This window comes from Chelonoidis abingdonii, chromosome 10 (genome assembly GCF_003597395.2).
Source record: "Chelonoidis abingdonii isolate Lonesome George chromosome 10, CheloAbing_2.0, whole genome shotgun sequence".
Taxonomy (NCBI): domain Eukaryota; kingdom Metazoa; phylum Chordata; order Testudines; family Testudinidae; genus Chelonoidis; species Chelonoidis abingdonii.
This window is the reverse complement of record NC_133778.1, coordinates 17,323,710-17,341,924: the sequence shown is the minus strand read 5'-3', so window position 1 is coordinate 17,341,924 and position 18,215 is coordinate 17,323,710. Positions and strand designations below refer to the sequence as shown.

At 46.4% G+C, this 18,215-nt stretch overlaps 1 protein-coding gene across 3 annotated transcripts in view; it reads right to left on the bottom strand.

Moving 5' to 3' along the window:
• Nucleotides 1-18,215, bottom strand: part of CMKLR2 (chemerin chemokine-like receptor 2) — a 40,705-nt gene that overhangs the window by 12,056 nt on the left and 10,434 nt on the right. For all 3 annotated transcript variants that reach the window (XM_032779242.2, XM_032779239.2, XM_032779243.2), the window contains one exon: nucleotides 13,535-13,673. The gene's annotated coding sequence lies outside the window, so the exon portion shown is untranslated. The remainder of the gene's footprint in view (nucleotides 1-13,534; nucleotides 13,674-18,215) is intronic.

Here is an 18,215-nt window from a genome sequence, read left to right as displayed (position 1 = left end):
TTATATTACTTCTAAATACTCATGAAAGGTCCTGGACAGGGCTTAAATTCTTACAGAGCATTTCCTGTAGACCTGGGGCTCGGGACTTCAGCCCCACAGGAGGCAAGCCAGGGGCTTGGGGCTTCAGCCCAGAGAGTCTGAAAATATTTACCAGAGCTCCACTCCCGACAGCTCCACCTGAATTTAAGCGGTGGTCCTGGACATTTCAAATTCCACATGTGTGATCTGTGGTTAGAGGAGAATTTGCAGAAGTTCTTGGACTTGGGAGCCCTCGGCTACAGAGGTGAATCAGATCTTCAAAGCAACTAAAATTTTCAAAAGATTGTCTGATGCTTGTTGGCTATGACAGATCTCAGACAGATTTTGGCCTAGAAATCTGTTTCACTCAAGAGATGTCAATGCAAACTATTTCGGACTCTCTGAGAATTTGAAGTGCTTATTTAGGGAGTAATTCTCTTCCTCAAAAAAGGGAACATACCAAGTCCCCCACAAAGTTCTCCAAAGAGCAGATGGGCTGTGTACAGTTCATCAGAGATATTTAGCTCCCCCAGGCTACTTAAAGGTAGGGGAACTTTGACAAAGGTTCACAAAGGCACCTATGGAGATTGTAAACCCCGCCAGGATTACTGCTGAGATTACAAACTCCCACGCATGGACAGCTGTGCATGTTATCCGCAAACAAGCGCAAAACAAACATTTTGCATTTGGTTTCAGGTACTTAACTAAGAAAAAAATATTTCTTAGAAGGAGTGTCCCTGGGTTTTAAATAGCTGGGTTGGGACAGTGATTTAGCTTCCTTGGTTTCTGCATCGTGAGCCAGGTCGTCACTGCAGACACTATAAATAGCTAGAAATCTCAGTTTGGCAGAAATGTTGCCATACATACAGAGAGGTACATAGAGCATCTCAGAGTAAAAAGAAGATATGAGAAACGGAGCAGACTCAGAGTTATCCTGATAAAGCTATTTGGAATTTGCATTTTCATCTAGTGATGTGGGGCCTCATTCTGATTTCACTTGCTCCAGTGTAAAGCAAGAATAACAACAGGTGTAACACTGGTATGTGCAGAACAGAATCAGGCCCACTACATTTGTCATGTGACTAGTAATCAAGATTACTGTTCTAGCCTATGCTAAATGACTGGCAATGATGTGATTGCATAGCCTGTAGTTGGAGAACAAGAATGGGCTATGCAATGGACAAAATGGCTAAATAGAGTCCCTTACAGATATGGGTAAGTTGCAATCAATCATTCTGGCAAGCACAGGTCTGAAGGCCCCTAGCAGTCTCTTCATTACATCTTTCTGAGTGAAGGAGCATTCCACGCTCATGTGCAGCCTGTTATTTCCACATCTCCTAAATGCTGTTATGTCAAAAGGAGCTTTCTTTGAACAGTGCTTGGCTGTAGACAATGGATCGTGTAATGTGCCCGGGATGGAAGCTGGAGGCATGAAGGTAGGCACAGCGGTCGGTAGGTTTTCGATATAGGGTGGTGTTTAGTGACCATCACTTATTTGCACGTGGTGTCTAGAAAGTGGACCTCCTGTAGATTGGTCCAGGCTGAGGTTGATGGCGGGGTGGAAGTTGTTGAAATCGTGTGGAATTTTTTCTAGAGTCTCCTTCCATGGGTCCAGATGATGAAGATGTCATCAATGTACGCGTAGGTGAGAAGTGGCGTGAGTGACGAGAGTTGAGGAAGCGTTGTTCCAATCAGCCATAAAATATTGGCGTATTGTTGGGGCCATCCGGGTGCCTCATAGCAGGCCACTGATCTGGAGATATTATATTGTCATCAAAACTTGAAATACGTTGTGTGTAGTATGAAAAGGCACAGAGCTCCGCAGCCAGTTGTGCCTGTGGCATCATCAGGTCTGTTCTGACAGTTGGTACTTCCATCTGTGTGTGGGATGTTTGAGTGTAGAGAGCCTCTACATCCATGGTGGCTAGGATGGTGTTTTCTGGGAGGTGACACCAATGCATTGTATTTCCTCAGGAAATTCAGTGTGTCACGGAAGATTAGCTGGGAGTGCTTGGTGGCATAGGGTCTGAGTAGAGAGTCGCACATATCCAGACAGTCCTTTCGGTGAGAGTGCCATGCCCGAGATGATGGGAGGCGTCCCAGGATTTCCGGTTTGTGGATCTTGGGTAAGTAGATAGAATAACCCTGGTTGGGGGACTCTAAGGGTATTGCTCTGAATTTGTTCCGGTGTGTTAGTGTAGGGAGTGGCACAGGCAGAAATCGGGAAAAATAACACCGCTTGCCTCATAACCTAAGTTTGGCAGAACGCATGCCATCCACAGCTCAGAACCACCCCTGACCATTAATCATCAAAGAGGCTGATAAAGGAGGTTGCTGTTTGTCATCATGAACAGTCTGACTACGCAAAGGAGGCTGCAGACAACTCTCCAATACCAAATTCTCAAGGCCACTTCCCCTCAGATCCCACTTGAGGAACTACACTAAGGAACTGCAACCATCTACTCAGGACATCCTACACTAACACGCGAACAAATCAGCATACCCCTTTTAGAGCCGCCGGACGGCAAGGGTTTATTCTATCACCAACGATTTCAACAACTTCCACCCTCACATCAACCTAGCCTGGACAATCTAACACAGAGGTCCACTCTAGAACACCAACGGTGCAGAATTAATAACGTGATGGTCACATTAACACCTACCCTATATATCGAAAACCTACCGCGACCGCTGTCCTACCTTCATGCCTCCAGCTCCATTCCCAGGCACATTACACGATCCATTGTCTAACAGCCGCACTGAGGGTACAACCGCATCTGCTCTAACCCCTCAGGCAGAGACCAACACCTACAAATCATCCACCAGCATTCATCAACTACAATACCCGCACAAGGAATTAGGAAACAGATCAACAGAGCCAGACGTGTACCCAGAAGCCTCCTACTGCAAGACAAACAGCCAGAAAGAAACCAACAGGACTCCACTGGCCATCACATAACAGCCCCCAGCTAAAACCCCTCCAACGCCTCAATCAGGATCTACAACCCCATCCTGGACAATGATCCCACACTTTACGAGGTCTTGGTGGCAGGCCAATCCTTGCCCACAGACCAACACTGCCACCTGAAACATATTCCTTCACCAGCAACTGACATCTACGACATAGTAATCTACTCAGGAACCAATTCCATGCAACAACCTCGCATGCCAACTCTGCCCACAATATCTACACCAGCAACACAACCATCACTAGGACCCTAACCAGATCAGCCATACCATCACTGGTCATTCACACTGCAGTCGCACCGCAATGTAATAATACGCCATCATAATGCAGCAGTGGCCCTCTGCTATGTACACTCGGCCCAAAACCTGGACCAGTCCACACGGAAAAGGATCATGACACAAATCAGATTATCAGGACCTGGCCAATATACAAAAACCTGTAGGAAGAGCACTTCAACCTCCCTGGCCCAACACTATAGCCGACCTAAGGTGGCCATCCTGCAAGCAAAAAACTTCCAGGACCACGACTTCAAAGAGAAACTGCTGAGCTTCAGTTCATCTGCAATTTGACACATCACTCTGGACTAAACAAAGACTGTGAATGGCTTGCCAATTACAGAACCAGTTTCTCCTCCCTTGGTTTTCACACCTCTACTGCTAGAACAGGGCCTCATCCTCCCTGATTGAACTAACCTCGTTATCTGTAGCTTGCTTGCTAGCATATATATATCTGCCCCTCAAAATTTCCACTACCTGCGTCTGACGAAGTGGGTATTCACCCAGGAAAGCTCACGCTCCAAAATGTCTGTTAGTCTGTAAGGTACCACAGGATTCTCTGCTGCTTTTACAGATCCAGACTAACACGGCTACCCCTCTGATACTAGGTCATACAAGAAGCCCTATGGTAGAACCAGGAATTAAACCCAGAATGCCAGTCCAGTGCCCAAATGTAAGACCCTCCTCTCTTTTATAAATTTAAACACTAACCTCTCATTTGCAATGGAAGGAGAGAATCACGACCTCTCCTGCCCTGAGAGGAGGTTATACTATATTGTAGCAAGCCCTGCCCTTCCCACTCTTACTGTCCTTTATGGGGAAACTGAACCCACCTGGAAAGCAGCTGCAGTTTCTAGATGGTTTGCCAGCTCAGAGCCAGTAAGTGTATGATAGAGACACAAAGCATGTGAATTCACATCCTTGCCATCTCAACAATAAATCCCACGCTCCAGGTGCAAGATGTGCCATAGATCCAGGGTGTGCCACAGATTCAACTAATCCGCTCACCATCTGACAAAGCCCAGCTGTGGAGTGGTAATTAACCTACTTAGATTACTACACAGTGGCATGCACATGAATGATTATTTCAAACAGGTTGGGCATGTCTTCCATTTATCCTAGAGCGCCAGCAATCCCTTCCTTGGATCACAGCCACAAGACCTACACTCCCTCCTGATGGAGCTACCTGCTGTTTAATTTTTTAGCACCTGAGCTACAAAATCAGGTAACTGCTGTGATGTCAATATTCTGATCAAGTGTGATGTACAGTGCAGGAAATGTTTTCCCATGACTCTCTAAGTGATGGGTGGGAGGCATATAGTCCTCTTGCTTTACAATTGGTTGGTGTCCAGCCATGAAATAGGATTTTGTTTAGTACTTATATAAGCATGACATTGCTTTGAGCAAAGTGTCTTTTCTCATGATTATATCTGTTCAATGAACAGGTGCTTTCACATTATATAGATCCTTTTGCTATAGTGGGGAGCAGAAGGGGCTCATATCTGGGGCCCATGTATTGTACAAGGCCCCAGGACATCCATCAAGAACAGAAGTTTCTTTCATACTTTCTTTATCAATCATCATGTTCCAGGAGGGCTCGATATTTACTCAGCCCCCCAGCCTAGCATGGCACTGGCAGCTTTCCGAGCCACTGAAGAGAAAAGATGGACTTGTGGCTAAAGTAGAGAACTAGGCACCAGAAAATCTAGGCCATGTTCCTGGTTCTGCCACAGGCTTCCTTGGGTATTTCACTTTCTTTCTCACTTAGGGCTCAACTCTGCAGGGTACTGAACAATTCTAAAGATGGGAGTTCAGGGTGCTGGGCACCCTGCGGGCTAATAATTCTTCACCATCTCCCAGAGATTGTAGGAGGCTGAGTTCATTCACCTGGGATCCTTAGAAGGAAGAAGAGACAGGTGGCTAAAGTATTACATTGCAAATAGCTACATTTGCTTGCTGTTCACTAATAACCACTGCTCCCCCTGCTTTTTCATCTGGCAGACTTCAGATGGCATACAGTGCCATGATCACAATTGTTTTAGGAGATTAATGTTTATAGAAAAGTACATAGAGGCACCAGCTGAGATCAGGGCTTCATTGTGTAAGGTTCTGTACATACACACAGTGAGAAACAGTTCCTGCCCTGCTTATATTCTAAAGAGACCAGACTGATGAAGGATGGCAGTGGAGACAGAAGTGATGCCCAAGGTCATACAGGAGGTCAATGGCAGAGATGCAGATAGAATCTGTGCCCCCTGAATGCCAGTCTAGCGCCTACTAGACCACACTGTTTGAACTCAGGGTGAAATGTCTTAAGTATATTCAAGAAGCAGGGGCAACTTTTCTGAAAAATTCTGGGAGAGGCAAATCTGTGTCAGCATATAAAATATTATGTGATTATATTGTATCTTGCAAAAGTTGGGGGAGGAAGGTGGAGCACAAAGACCTATGAAAAGTCTGGGGGCGGGAAACCAAGGCTGGGGGAGGAACTGCCCCGCTTGTCCCATGGCAAATGACACCCCTGTTAAGAAGGCTGGTGGCCCTCAATACTGGTGACTATTTAATATCTATTTACTGGGAAGTAAAGGGGAGAAGAACAGGAGTGGGGTTTGGGAGGATGGTGAGGAAAGAGTATTTTGAAGGAAGGAGAGGAAAAGACAAGAGAGAAATGAGGAAATAGCGAAGAGGGACAGGGCAAAATGTCAAAGGAGGGCTCCAAGTATCTGCTTCCTCTGTGTCCCCCTTAATCTTCCTGTGGTCCTAGTAGCAGGCTACAGATCATGTAAATTAAACAGTGAAAGCTCTTTTCCTCTCATCACAAAGTACATACATATGAATGAGCAAAGTAATTGAGAAGTGGGCAATAACCCAGTGCTCCAACTCACACACCACTACTCCCTGCTCTCTCTGCGTGTGCTGTCCAGGGGTGTTTTTCAGATGCCTTGAACGTCACTTGGCAGAGTTAACCTGCCCAAGGGAACAGAATAGGAGTCCAAGCAAATAAATAAGTAAATAAATAAATAAATAAATAAGAGGAACAACTACTATAGTCTCTGGGACAACCGACCCACTCCATCCTTATGCAGGCAAAACCTCACTACTGTCAGGGGCAGTTTATACGTAAAACCTGAGCAAGGACCTCGGTATTAAAGGGCCTGCAATAATGAATCCATGAACATTCTGCCTGTTACTACAGCAGCACTCAATGGCTTCAGTCAAGCAAAAATATAAGAATTAATGACGTTATCTTTCTGTTCTAGTGAAAGGCAAAATGCTCCTGTGGCCAAGGAACCTCGAGCAGATGAGAGGAGCCAAGGTAGAAAAAGAGATGCAGAATATTTTCTGTGTGCTTCTCTTTCACCTCTGCAGAAGCCTGTGGGTGAAGCCTGAGAGTCTTGCACCAGAAGGGGAAGGATCTAGCCACATCTACCAGTGCAGGACAAACAGCCAGAGAGACTAAAAATTGGTGGTTAGGAATAACGTGTTTGGCAGGAGCTGACTGGGTTGGCAGATGAGTGCTGCAGAAGAGAGGGAGGGAGAAACAGGTTCAGAGAGAAGCCAAAGGCAGACAAAGAAGGAAAGATTGGTGACTCTGTGGGGAATGAGCTATGAGGGAGTTGCAACCCTTTTGGACCCATTGCTGCTGACAGAGATGGCAGAGAGCTACAATGCCTGACCTCTCTGGATTTACCTGCAACTGAGTCAACTTTGCAAGCCTAAGCTGCAACAACTGGTGTCATCGGTATCCTTTTGAACCCCATCGCTGGAGAAAAGTTACATTTGAGTTAGAGCTGGTCATTTTGAAAGGATCTTAGTGCGGTAAAGCCTCCATATGCCAGTCTAGTGGTGGTAAGGGGCTGTATTGGAGCTGTAACTAGACAGGAGAGAATTCTCCCAGTTACAGGAGCATCCTAGGGCTGATGTGGGATCTTATGCTTCCTGCCACCTTGCATGTGCCGCAGCAAAGGGGGCATGCTAGGGTCAGGGCTGAGGGTATATAGTTACAGGAATGGAGGAATAGCTCTTTAAAGTAGTTTGAGCCCTCTAGTGACCCTCACTGTCTTCTGTTGCAGAAGTCACCAAAGCTGTGTCAGAGCATAGGGTTGTCAGCTGTCCAGGTTTTCCAACAACTGCCCCTTTTTATGAGGTAACTGTCCTGGAATATCTGCAAGGATGTTCAAATATGCACTGCCAGCTGTCCAGTTTTATGGACTCAGAATCATCCCACATGTCCTGTTTTTTGTACCTCAGATGTGGCAACTGTAGCAGTAGTGTATATATGAAGTTAGGCCTGTTATGTAGTCAGTAAACACTGCTCCAGTGTGGTTCTTTCATATTGCATTTGCTGTGTTGCAGGGTGCCGGAGGAGAAGGCCTTGACTTCCACCCTCTTCTCCCTTTAGTACAGAGTACAGGGGCAGCTATAATGTAGCCCTGCACTCTTGTGAATTTGTTAGCTTCTGAGTGACTGGATTTAAAACAAAATGCTCTTGGAGCCAGTGAGTGAAAGTCAGGCAGGTATCTGTTCATTAGAACGAGAAACACACAGCTAAGCTGTTGGCACAGATTCCGTACTGGGTAATGAATAAATAGGCCTCTACCAAGAGCAGTACACAGAATATGTTAGCATTGTCTGGAGGTGTAGAACAGCCCCATTTTTTAGGTGAAAACAAGAGTAACAATAGATCTAGAAATCCAGGTGGAAAATTTGTTGGCATAGTCAGAAGGGAATGCATAAAGACACAAGATTTTATTATTAGCAAGGACAATTATAACTTCAACTCTTTGAATCAAGCTAGCTAGCTGAAATATGAGCTTCCTAAAATAGTAGTTAATAGCATCCCAGAAATTATTCATTAGCTTGTCAGATCAGAAGCAACAGTGCAGAGTAAAAAGGAGAATCTATACTAGTCAGCATCTTAGTCATGAAGATTATCGTTAGTGATTAAAAGCCCCCAGCAGTTCTAGAATTGGGAGGAAATATATGGCAAGAACCTGACTAACCTCAGTAACCCAGCTATATGCACCCAGCTATATGCATTCAGCCTCTCAGGACCAAATTCTCTCTGCTGCTGTGCCAAACTTGAAGAGGAGGAAGGAAGGAATCCTATCCTATGTCTCAGGCCAAAGAGTGACACTAGAGCCCACTCCATGCTGGTTATAGAAGCTTCAAAGCTACAGTAACCGGTGCTTAAAGTGGTCTGAAAAAGGTGTGTGTGGGGTGACAGACACGGACTCTCTCAACCTCAGAGCAGCAGCTTTAGTAAGACAATGCTTAAAGTACACCCTTCATTAGGGTCTTTAACCCATTGCAAGCACTTCCCTTCCCCCACTTTAAGCACTGTGTAATAGTGTGGCCACCACCAGAGCATCCCCATGAGGCCAGGGTGCCTCTGCAGTGCCCTGCACCTGATTCTTTAGGACTCCTGAGACTATATGGGGTTTGTTTTTCTCCTTCAATCACAACCCTTTTGGGGGTCTGGTTTTCTTTATTTACTCAAAAAAAATGCAAACAAAAAAGGCATTTCTCTAATCACTCCCAGAGTCCCCAGGAATCTGCAGTCCCCCTCTCACCCCAACTGCTTCATTTCTTGTATGGAATCAGCTGCCTGAGGATCCTTTGCTGCACCATGTGTCTCTGGTTTAGCAAGCCAGCTCTAGTTCTTCAAGTCAGGCAGGTTCTCTCACTCCCTTTGCTCTCACATACTCCTCACCACTCTGAGTGGCCTGACAGAGCACTCACTGCATGGCTCACATCTTTGTCTGTCCTGGATAGAAGGTCTGCAGTCTGGTGGTTCTTGCCAGGACAATGTTGTCCAGGAAAACAAAAGGGCAGGGCACCAATGGGTAACCAGGCATTTGAATCTCTCATCATCTGGAGCCATCAGAGCACCGCTTGGTCAGTGACAAGGAAAAAGCGAGTCCAATGCACATAGTAATGCCTGGCTTCACTGCCCAGCATTCCTTCTGGATGACCAATAACACTTTTCACAGTCCAGGAGTTTCCTACTTCTACAGGATAGGATGTTCCTGATTGTGGAACTTCTAGGACAATACTGCTCCCAGGACCCAGGGTTATTCTATCTGGATGGGAACCAGGAAGGGTCTTATGGCATTCCTCGCTGGCAAGTCTAAGGTCTTACCCTACCTGCCAAAGTAACACCCTAGATAGTCACACTCCATCATAGGGACACCCTCATTGCCTATGTCCCAGCTGCCTAAAGCAATAACATATTTTCGTCCCCTCTTGAATGGTCAACAAAGGCCTGCTTGGATCCTGGGGTCTCAAAGCACCTCTGACGGGAGATCTCCAGGAAGGTAGAGGCTCTCTTCCTTGAGGGGGCCCAATACCAAGGATACCTCCTCATTCCTGGGGTGCCGAAACCTGGAGCAGTGCCAACAACCCTTGAGTTACTGTGGGCCAGGGGGAAGGTTAGGAGGAATTATCCTAATGTCTGAAGCCTCTGCCTCTAGAAACCTCTCTGTTGTTTCTACAGCCTCTGGGATGGTTAGTGGGTAGAATTGACAAACCTAGGCTTGTACTGCTATGGAGAGAATTTTTAAATGTTGTTCCAAAACAATGCTATCCATCAGGTCACCCATGGTCTTGGTTTCAGGGGTCAGCCAGCGAGTGGCCAAGTTGCAGAGCCGTTGGGTGACAGGTCCCTTTTAGAAATGGTTCCTCATGAAACTTCCTATAATAGATTTCTGGAATGAGTCCAAGCTAATCCAATATGGCCGCCTTCAGAGTAAAGTACTCAGGGCCCTGGAAGTAGCTTAGGCCTCCCCTAGGGTGACCAGGTATCTGTTTTTCGACCGGAACACCTGGTCGAAAAAGGACATTGGCGACTTCGGTCAGCACCGTCAACTGGGCCATTAAAAGTCCGGTCAGTGGTGCTTCAGAGCTAAGGCAGGCTAGTCCCTACCTGTCCTGGCTCTGCCCTGCACCCCAGAGGCGGCCAGCAGGTCTTGCTCCGAGGCAGGAACAGGGGAGGCTATGGGACTCCGCACGCTGCCCCCACCCTGAGCACTGGCTCTGCATTCCCATTGGCCAGGAATCGCAGCCAATAGGAGCTGCGGGAGCGGTGCCTGAGTGTGAGCGCAGCGTGCAGAGCTGGCTGCCATGCCTCTGCCTAGGAGCTGGACCTCCTGGCTATTTCCAGGATGCAGCATGGACTCAGGACAGGCAGGAAGCCTCCTTTAGCCCCCCCAGCTGCACTGCTGACCAGGAGCCACCAGAGGCAGAGCTGTCCCTTGGGTACAGTGAATTAGGGCAACTGCCCTGGGCCCTGCACTTTGGTGGGGGGATGGGGAGGTGAGGTGGGTGGGCGAGTGGGTTGAGGAGGTGAATGGGAAGGTGAGTGGCAGGCAGGTGCGGCGAGGAGGAGTTCCCCCCAACAGAACCTCTGCCTCCCCCCCAACACCTCCTACCCACCGGCAGGCCCCGCTGATCAGCACCTTCCATTCCCTCTCAGCGCCAACCCCGGATCAGATGTTTTGCGATGTCAGGAGGCACTGGGGGAGAGGGCAGAGGAGTGAGGGTGCAGTGTGCTCGGGGAAGGATGCAGAACTGGGTGGGGAAGGGGTGGGAAGAGGCAGGTTGGGAGCAGGAAGAAGTATGGAGGGGTGGGGCCTTGAGGGAAGGGGTGGAGTGGGGGTGGGGCCTGGGCAGGGCCAGAGCGGGGAGCACCCCCCTGGCAGATTAGAAGCTTGGCCCCTATGTCCTGGGCCCGGCACCCCCCTAGGGACAGTCCTGGCCATAGGTAAGCCCGTGCCCCAACCACCAGCTTGGAGCCCTCTCCTGCACCCAAGCCCCTCATCCCTGGCCCCAACCAAGAACCCGCACCCCCAGACAGAACCCTCACCCTCCCTCACCCCAACCCCCTGCCTCAACCCGCAGCCTTCTCCCACACCCTGAATCCTTCATTTCTGGCTCCCCCACCCTAGAGCCCTCATCCCCTCCTACATCTCAACCCCCTTCCCCAGCCCAATGAAAGTGAGTGAGGGTCGGGGAGAGCATCAAGCAAGCCACCGAAGGAGGGGGAACTATAGTGAGCAGGGGTAGGAACTCTGGGAAGGGGCAGGGAGGGGCTAGGGTGTTTGGTTTTGTGCAATTAGCAACCCTAGCCTCCCCCTGTAGCTAAAGGGTGAGTGGGGGCAGGGGCTCCTCTCCCAGCCAGTGGTGGCTGTCACCTGCTCAGCTGTCAGGAAAGCTGCCGGGTCAGTAGAGTTAGCTTGGTTAGGGTGGGTCCTGGGAAAGCCTCAGCAGGGAACACCCTTGTAGGCACACCCAGCAAACCTATCACAAGCAGCCTGGCCACCTTGGCCTGGAAATGCCAATTCTGTTCCTGTTCAGCCAGTTAGGCCCCATTACGAAGCTGGAACGGACAGGGTAAGGGTCCCAAGGCTGGGAGTGGGGCTGGGGCTAGGGCTGGGCTGGGAATGGGCCCAGGAGTGGAGCCCTGGGTGGGGGTCGAGGCTCAGGGTGGGACTGGAAGAAGAACCATGGCTGGGCTGTGGTGGGGGCCAGCAGCCAGGGTAGTGCCTGGGTGCAGAGCTGGGAGTGGGACTGGAGCAGAGATGGGGGGAGAGTGGGGCTGGCCTAGGCACTGCTGCTTCACCCAAAAATGTTTCTCAGCACCCTGTAGGGGGGCATGCCCCACAGTTTGGGGACCACAGTCCTAAAGGTTTCTTCCCTGCACCAGGTGTCTCCGGTTGGCTCATTTAGTAAGCTTGGTCCAGGCTTCAAATCTCCGGCAGGCAGCTCCCTCACTCCGTGTTCTCTCTCACATGCTGACAGTAACTTTGATAGGAGCTATGCCCTGTCTGCCCTTCCCTGGCTTATGTGGAGGAGGGGGAATTAGGTAGAGTTTTACAGTTGTGTAGATAGATTTAGAGCAGGTTATGAGAGGCTTGTACTTCCTATTCCAAGGCAGGTGAAACAATAATGAAATTTGCTAATCAAAGTAGTTTAAATCCTGAGCAAATGATTAAATATTTACAATGGTCCAGGTATACTCAATCCTACCTCAGTGCAGGGGAGATGGACTAGATGACTTCTCAAGGTGCGTTCTATTCCTACACTTGTGTGAATTCTCAAGCCTTGATTTAGCAAGGCATGTAAGCATATGCATAAATTAAAGCATGAGCAACCTCACCAAACCTAAAAGGGCCGAGTCCAGCTTTCAGGATCTGACCTATGGGGTTTAGACAATGTTCTACAGTTTTCCAAATTTGGTGTGTCCATTTTCTTCTTTAGCCTGATGATCTCTCTCTCTTCTCCCCTAAAAGATGTAAACTATCGTAATAATTTAAAAAAAAATTCAACAATATAACTTCTTTTTGTTTAAAAAATAAATTCTTCTGTACAGAGTTTATAAAACTTACTGTTTCCTTTGTTTACATGGTTAGTTCAGAGATTCAGTTAATAGGATTCTGGAAGGAGTTTAAGTTAAATATAACTGATTTTGTGAAATTTTTGTTTTTATTAGATTTCATTTAGAAAAGCTCTACCTGACAATTCTGTGGTTATTGCAAATATAGAATTGAATCCTATCCTGTACTACTGTATAGTGACACTAATAGGCACAAGTCTACTTTGTCCTCCACTGTCCACTACCCTGATACACGCACTTTCTTGGTCACTTCACCAGTGCAGGACAAGACTTTGCTCATTACGAATTACTTCTCAATTCTGATTTATGGCATGATCGTATTAATCGATTATCTGAGCTCATGAGGATTCTTGATTTCTTTTCTAGAATTACCTCTTCAATAAGGCTTGGGATCAGGCTCATACTGTCAGTGGAAAGATTCTGTTCACTTCAGGGAGCTTTGGGTCAGACCCCATATGCTTATTTCCAGTGAGACTGGAATTGGTTTAGAGATATAGCAAATCTGTGAAATCCCTAAACAATTCTAACTCATTAAAGTCAAAACACAAAGCACCCAGAGAGAGAGAGAGAGACAGAGAGACTGATCCTGATTCTTTACATGAAGGTTACATTGCACCACTCTGGGACCATAAATGGGACTTAAAGAGGGTGTAAAAGCACTTTAGTAGAAAGCTATTAAAAATATAACTCACTCCCACTTTCAGATTCCTTGATGCTGCCAGAGTAGTGGAAAGTTTGAGAATCAAGCCCTTTCTTCAGAGAAACCCTTTTAGTCAGCAGATGTTCTCTCATATTGCTTGTTTGTCTTCAGGAATTATATTGCTGGAAAACTCACTAGCTCAAGACAGTTAAAATAAACAAACAGAAAACTCCACATACCAATTTGCTTCTGTTGGAAGAAAAGAGCTCTGTAGTGAATGTAACCTCCACAGCTGAAGGAAGACTGAAGTGTAGTGTTCAGAGTGACTTCCTTATGTTTCCAGCTGCTTCCCTTAGTTATCACCTCCTTCTAACGACACTGTGGAATGGAATAACAGTGTTTAGCAAAAACAAAAACAACGAGGAGTACTAGTGGCACCTTAGGGACTAACAAATTAATTTGGGCATAAGCTTTCATGAGCTAAGCTTTCGTGTTCAGCAAGAGGAAATTGGAAAACATTTCCAGATTTCTGGACTTGTTTAGAAACACTGGCTGTCTTCATAAACCCAGCATCCCACCAAAAATAAATTCTAGCCATATGAATGAATCACTTTAGGTCACTGTCTGCAGGGAAGCAGAGGGAGTTGCTGTTGAATAGAAATAGTTGCATGTGTAGCATTCATAAGGGAATGATAAGTAACACATGCTGCTTTCTGATATGCAATGGACGGATTGCACAGTATGTCTCTGGCATGCATTTTGGTTCACAGAAAGTAATATTAAATGAGCAGAAAAGCATTTAAGAACTCAAAGGAAATGTTTTCCAGCACTACAGTGAGGTTAAATCATAGATTCTAGTTATTTACTGAAAATAGATTTTTTTTCCTTGTGTCTGAGATGCATGAAGCCAACAGATACCATGGGTCAAATCCTCAACTGGTAGACAGCATGTTCTAGTGGATAGACCACCAGGAAGGGACTCGGGTAAGCTAGGTTCTTTTCCTGGCTCTGTCACTGACCTGCTGGGAGGCTTTGGGCAAATCACTTCACCTCTCTGTGCCTTAGTTTCCCCATCAGTAAAATAGGCAAAATTATACTGAGCTTCTTTGTAAAGCACTTTAAGATCTACTGATGAAAAGTACTGGGTTTTATAAGAGCAAGGTGGCATTATTAAAAGTCAGTGTGCAATCTCAATTGACACCAGCTGAGGACCAAGCCCCCTACTGTTACACAAAAACACCCAAACACAACTCACCCCCAGACGCTTCCTGTTAATATTAGAATTAATACTGGGACACATCTTGAAAACCTTATTTATTTCTTAATCACTCTTTACTCAGGGAAAACTCCCATGGGGTCATGGGAATTCTACTTGAGAATTAATGAATAAGAAATAAGGACTTCAGGATTTGGCTCCGTTAGTTGCACCCTCTGTGTCATTGAAACATTTCTTCCTTTCTCTGTGAAGTCAACGATAGATGTACCTTGTAGATGTACCTCCTTTAATAGGCATTCTTTTATTCTGGAAGTGTTTGAATGGGAAAATATAGGTCTAGTTGTGTAGCAGATTTCTTCAGTATTCTGCCTGGAGTGGCACATAGCATGTCTGCAGGGTACAATGCCAGATTTGGGTATTGTAAGGCAGATAGTTCAAGGCCCAGATTCTTGGTCCTGCTCCAGTTCCCTCTGTGCTGCTTCAGCAGTGCAAATGGGGACTTAAAGTTGCCTTAATGAGACAACTGAAGAGTCTCCCTTTATAAGGGAAACCTTGGTTGGTGCAAAGCCAATGTTGTCAGTGTGGGACACATTCTGGAGTATGTCAGAGTGCAATACTGTTTCAGTCAGCATAAATCAGAGCAGCCCTGTGACTGCTCTAGTCAAGGTGGATAAAAACTGATTTTAAAAAAATATATTTAAACTGGAGTTTTAAAAAAATAGATCTATTTAAAATTAATTTTGGAACAGATAACCTATACTAAGGCCTAAATTAATAATCTATTAACATAATTTAAACTAAAATTTAAAAATGTGAAATGGTACTTGTTTTCAGCCTTCTGTAACTTCCATTGACTTCAACTGAAATCTCAAGAGCCCAGTGAATATAGGACTGGGCCCCAAGGCTTTACCTGTGTTTTATTTCCTTTCTGCACCCAGACCTAGCGAGAAAGGCATGGTGAATCTGTACTATTTGGGCATTTCATTATGGCTTCATGCAATTTATTAACTGCTCCTAGCATTTTTACTGTGTGACTATTGGATACTGTTATAACAGTTTAAAACACAGTTAATGAAAAGCCTCATTCTTCATTTGCTTTCTTGTCCTCTTCTCTTACTGCTGGGAAATTCCTTTACTTTGCCATGTCATTTGTGTTTCTTTGGTGAAGCAGGGTCAGTTAATGAGGCTTTGGGGCTTTTAGTATACATAATAGTAAGGGTGGCATTATGCCAGGGCTATTTTGATCAATTAAATGCATTCATGAGCAACACAACTCATGGAAATTTTTTGGAAGGGAGAGAAATACTTTGGGTTGTACGTGATGAGGAAAAGACAAACGGGATATTTTTCATGCAAATTACAGATCCTGGGCTGTTCCATAGTGAATAAGATGGTTATACTGAAAGGCAAATGAGTCATAATGGCACCATCAATGCTTTGGTTTAAAAAAAAAATCATTTTATTTATTACACATTTCAAAATAAAATGCAAAACAGAAGACATATGGGAGCTAAGATGCATGGAAGAACAACCCTTCTGAAGGAGATACTTAATAATGTTAGCCAAAGTACAGATTATAGTTGAGAAGTCGGGTAAAATGGTTCCTCATCAGGATTACTAACTATTCTCAGGTAGTCCTAACAATTTTTTCCCATTGTGGGGGTTACTGATTTTAGGGAAATGTTTATTCTTATTTGCAAAAACTCAAATAATATTTTCGAAATTAAAGCATACCAACTGCCAAATTCGATGGAGATGAATTCAATTCAGTTGTACCAGGAATGGATTTGGTCCAATTAATTTAAATCTAAACTCTTATCTTTAGGAACCGAACCTTTTAAAAAGATTCTTCATTTTTGCAGGGCTAATTTTAGCCATGCAAGACAATAGAACAATTTTAAAAATCTCTATATTGCTTTATGACTCCTGCAATGCCTGTTCTGCTGTCCTAAGAATTTGGATGCTGGTTCATTGACTAATATCCACTCTGGAAAGTAGACTTTAACTATCTGATAACCTGGAAAAGGATAATATCCTCTTTCTGAGAAATGAAGCAAATTACTACTTCAGGTCAGCTCTCTGAAAAAAGCAGTCAGATTTAATAGTGCCTAATTCAGACGTGGGCAAACTATGGCCCGTGGGCCACATCCAGCCCGTGGGACTGTCCTGCCCGGCCCCTGAGCTCCTGGCCGGGAAGCCTAGTCCCAGGCCCCTCCCCCGCTATCCCCCCTTCCCCGCAGACATGCCGCCGTGCAGGCCGCGCTCTGGCCCGCCCTCCCGCTGGGCAGAGTGGGGAGCACAGCTGGCTCTGGCCTGGTGTCGCAGCTACGAGCTCCTGCTGCTGGTAGGGGGGCGGGGAGTGGGGAGGGTTGTGTAAGGGAGCGGGAGGTCCTGGGGGGCAGTCAGGGAGGAGGGGACAGTTGGATGGTGCGGAGGTTCTGGCGGGGAGGTCAGGGGATGGGGAACAGGGAGGGTTGGGAGTGGGGGTCCCAGGGGGTCTGTCAGGGGGCAGGGATGTGGGTCGGAGGGCAGTCAGGGGACAGGNGGCGGCAGTTATGGGTGGGGGGTCCTGGGAGGAGGTGGTCAGGGGATGAGAAACAGAGGGCAGTTGAATAGGGGGTGGGAGTCCCAGGAGGGCTGTCTGGGGGCAGGGGTGTGGATGGGGGTAGAGGTCCTGGGAAGGGGTAGTCAGGGGACAAGGAGCTGGTGGGGGGTTGGATGGGTTGCAGGTTCTGAGGGGGGCAGTCAGGAGGCGGGAAGTGGGAGGAGGTGGATGGGGGTGGGGGCCAGGCTGTTTGAGGAGGCACAGACTTCCCTACCCGACCCTCCATACAGTTGTGCAACCTTGATGTGGCCCTCGGGACAAAAAGTTTGCCCATCCCTGGCTTAACTGTCCTTTATGTCCTACTCAGCAACTATACAAGTGACACCATCTTTGGCATAGTCCAATGATACATTTAATCTAAAACATCTGCTTAATGGAATGTTAAGGGTCATTTGGGCAGTTCCACTCCCTTCCACCCACTTCAGTATTAGAATTATGGGTCTTTTAAAATCTAATACATTGGAGAAGCTACAATTAACTCTGTAGATGATAAAAGTTGACGTTTCAGATCAAACACACACACTTACAAACATGCCCTCTGATAGTTTGGTGGGATTTTTCAAACAGTCTAGGTATTTAGCCTCATGTTTGTACAGAACCTAACATCATGGGGTCCATGATTAGCGCTTTGTTGTAATAATGGGGGTCTAACAAGCCTACCCCAACTGTAAGCTCAACAGTGGGAAAGTAAATAAAAGTTTATAAAATTTTCCAGTCAGCTATAACAATAAATGTTGATGGGGGAAAAGTACAAAAGGGAGACAAACAGACTGAATTAGTCCAACACAGTCCTTGAGTTATAGTAGTAGGCCTTCTTGTTTGAAATTATGCCTGTAAACAAGAGAAGTGTGAGACCAGAAATCAATCGATCGAAATTGGTGTGTCAGAAATTAGGCCTAATTGGTGAACACAGTAATGAAAAGATGGACTATTCCACCCATCACTCCCTTTTAGGGTCCTTAAAAAAAGGCTTTGGGGGCAGAGAGCTGGAGCACCCATGGAGAAAAATTAGTGGGTTCTTAGCACCCACCGGCAGCCAAGCTCCTCCATCTCTCTCTGCCCCACAGCACCTCTCCCCCAACGGTGGCCCTAACGATCA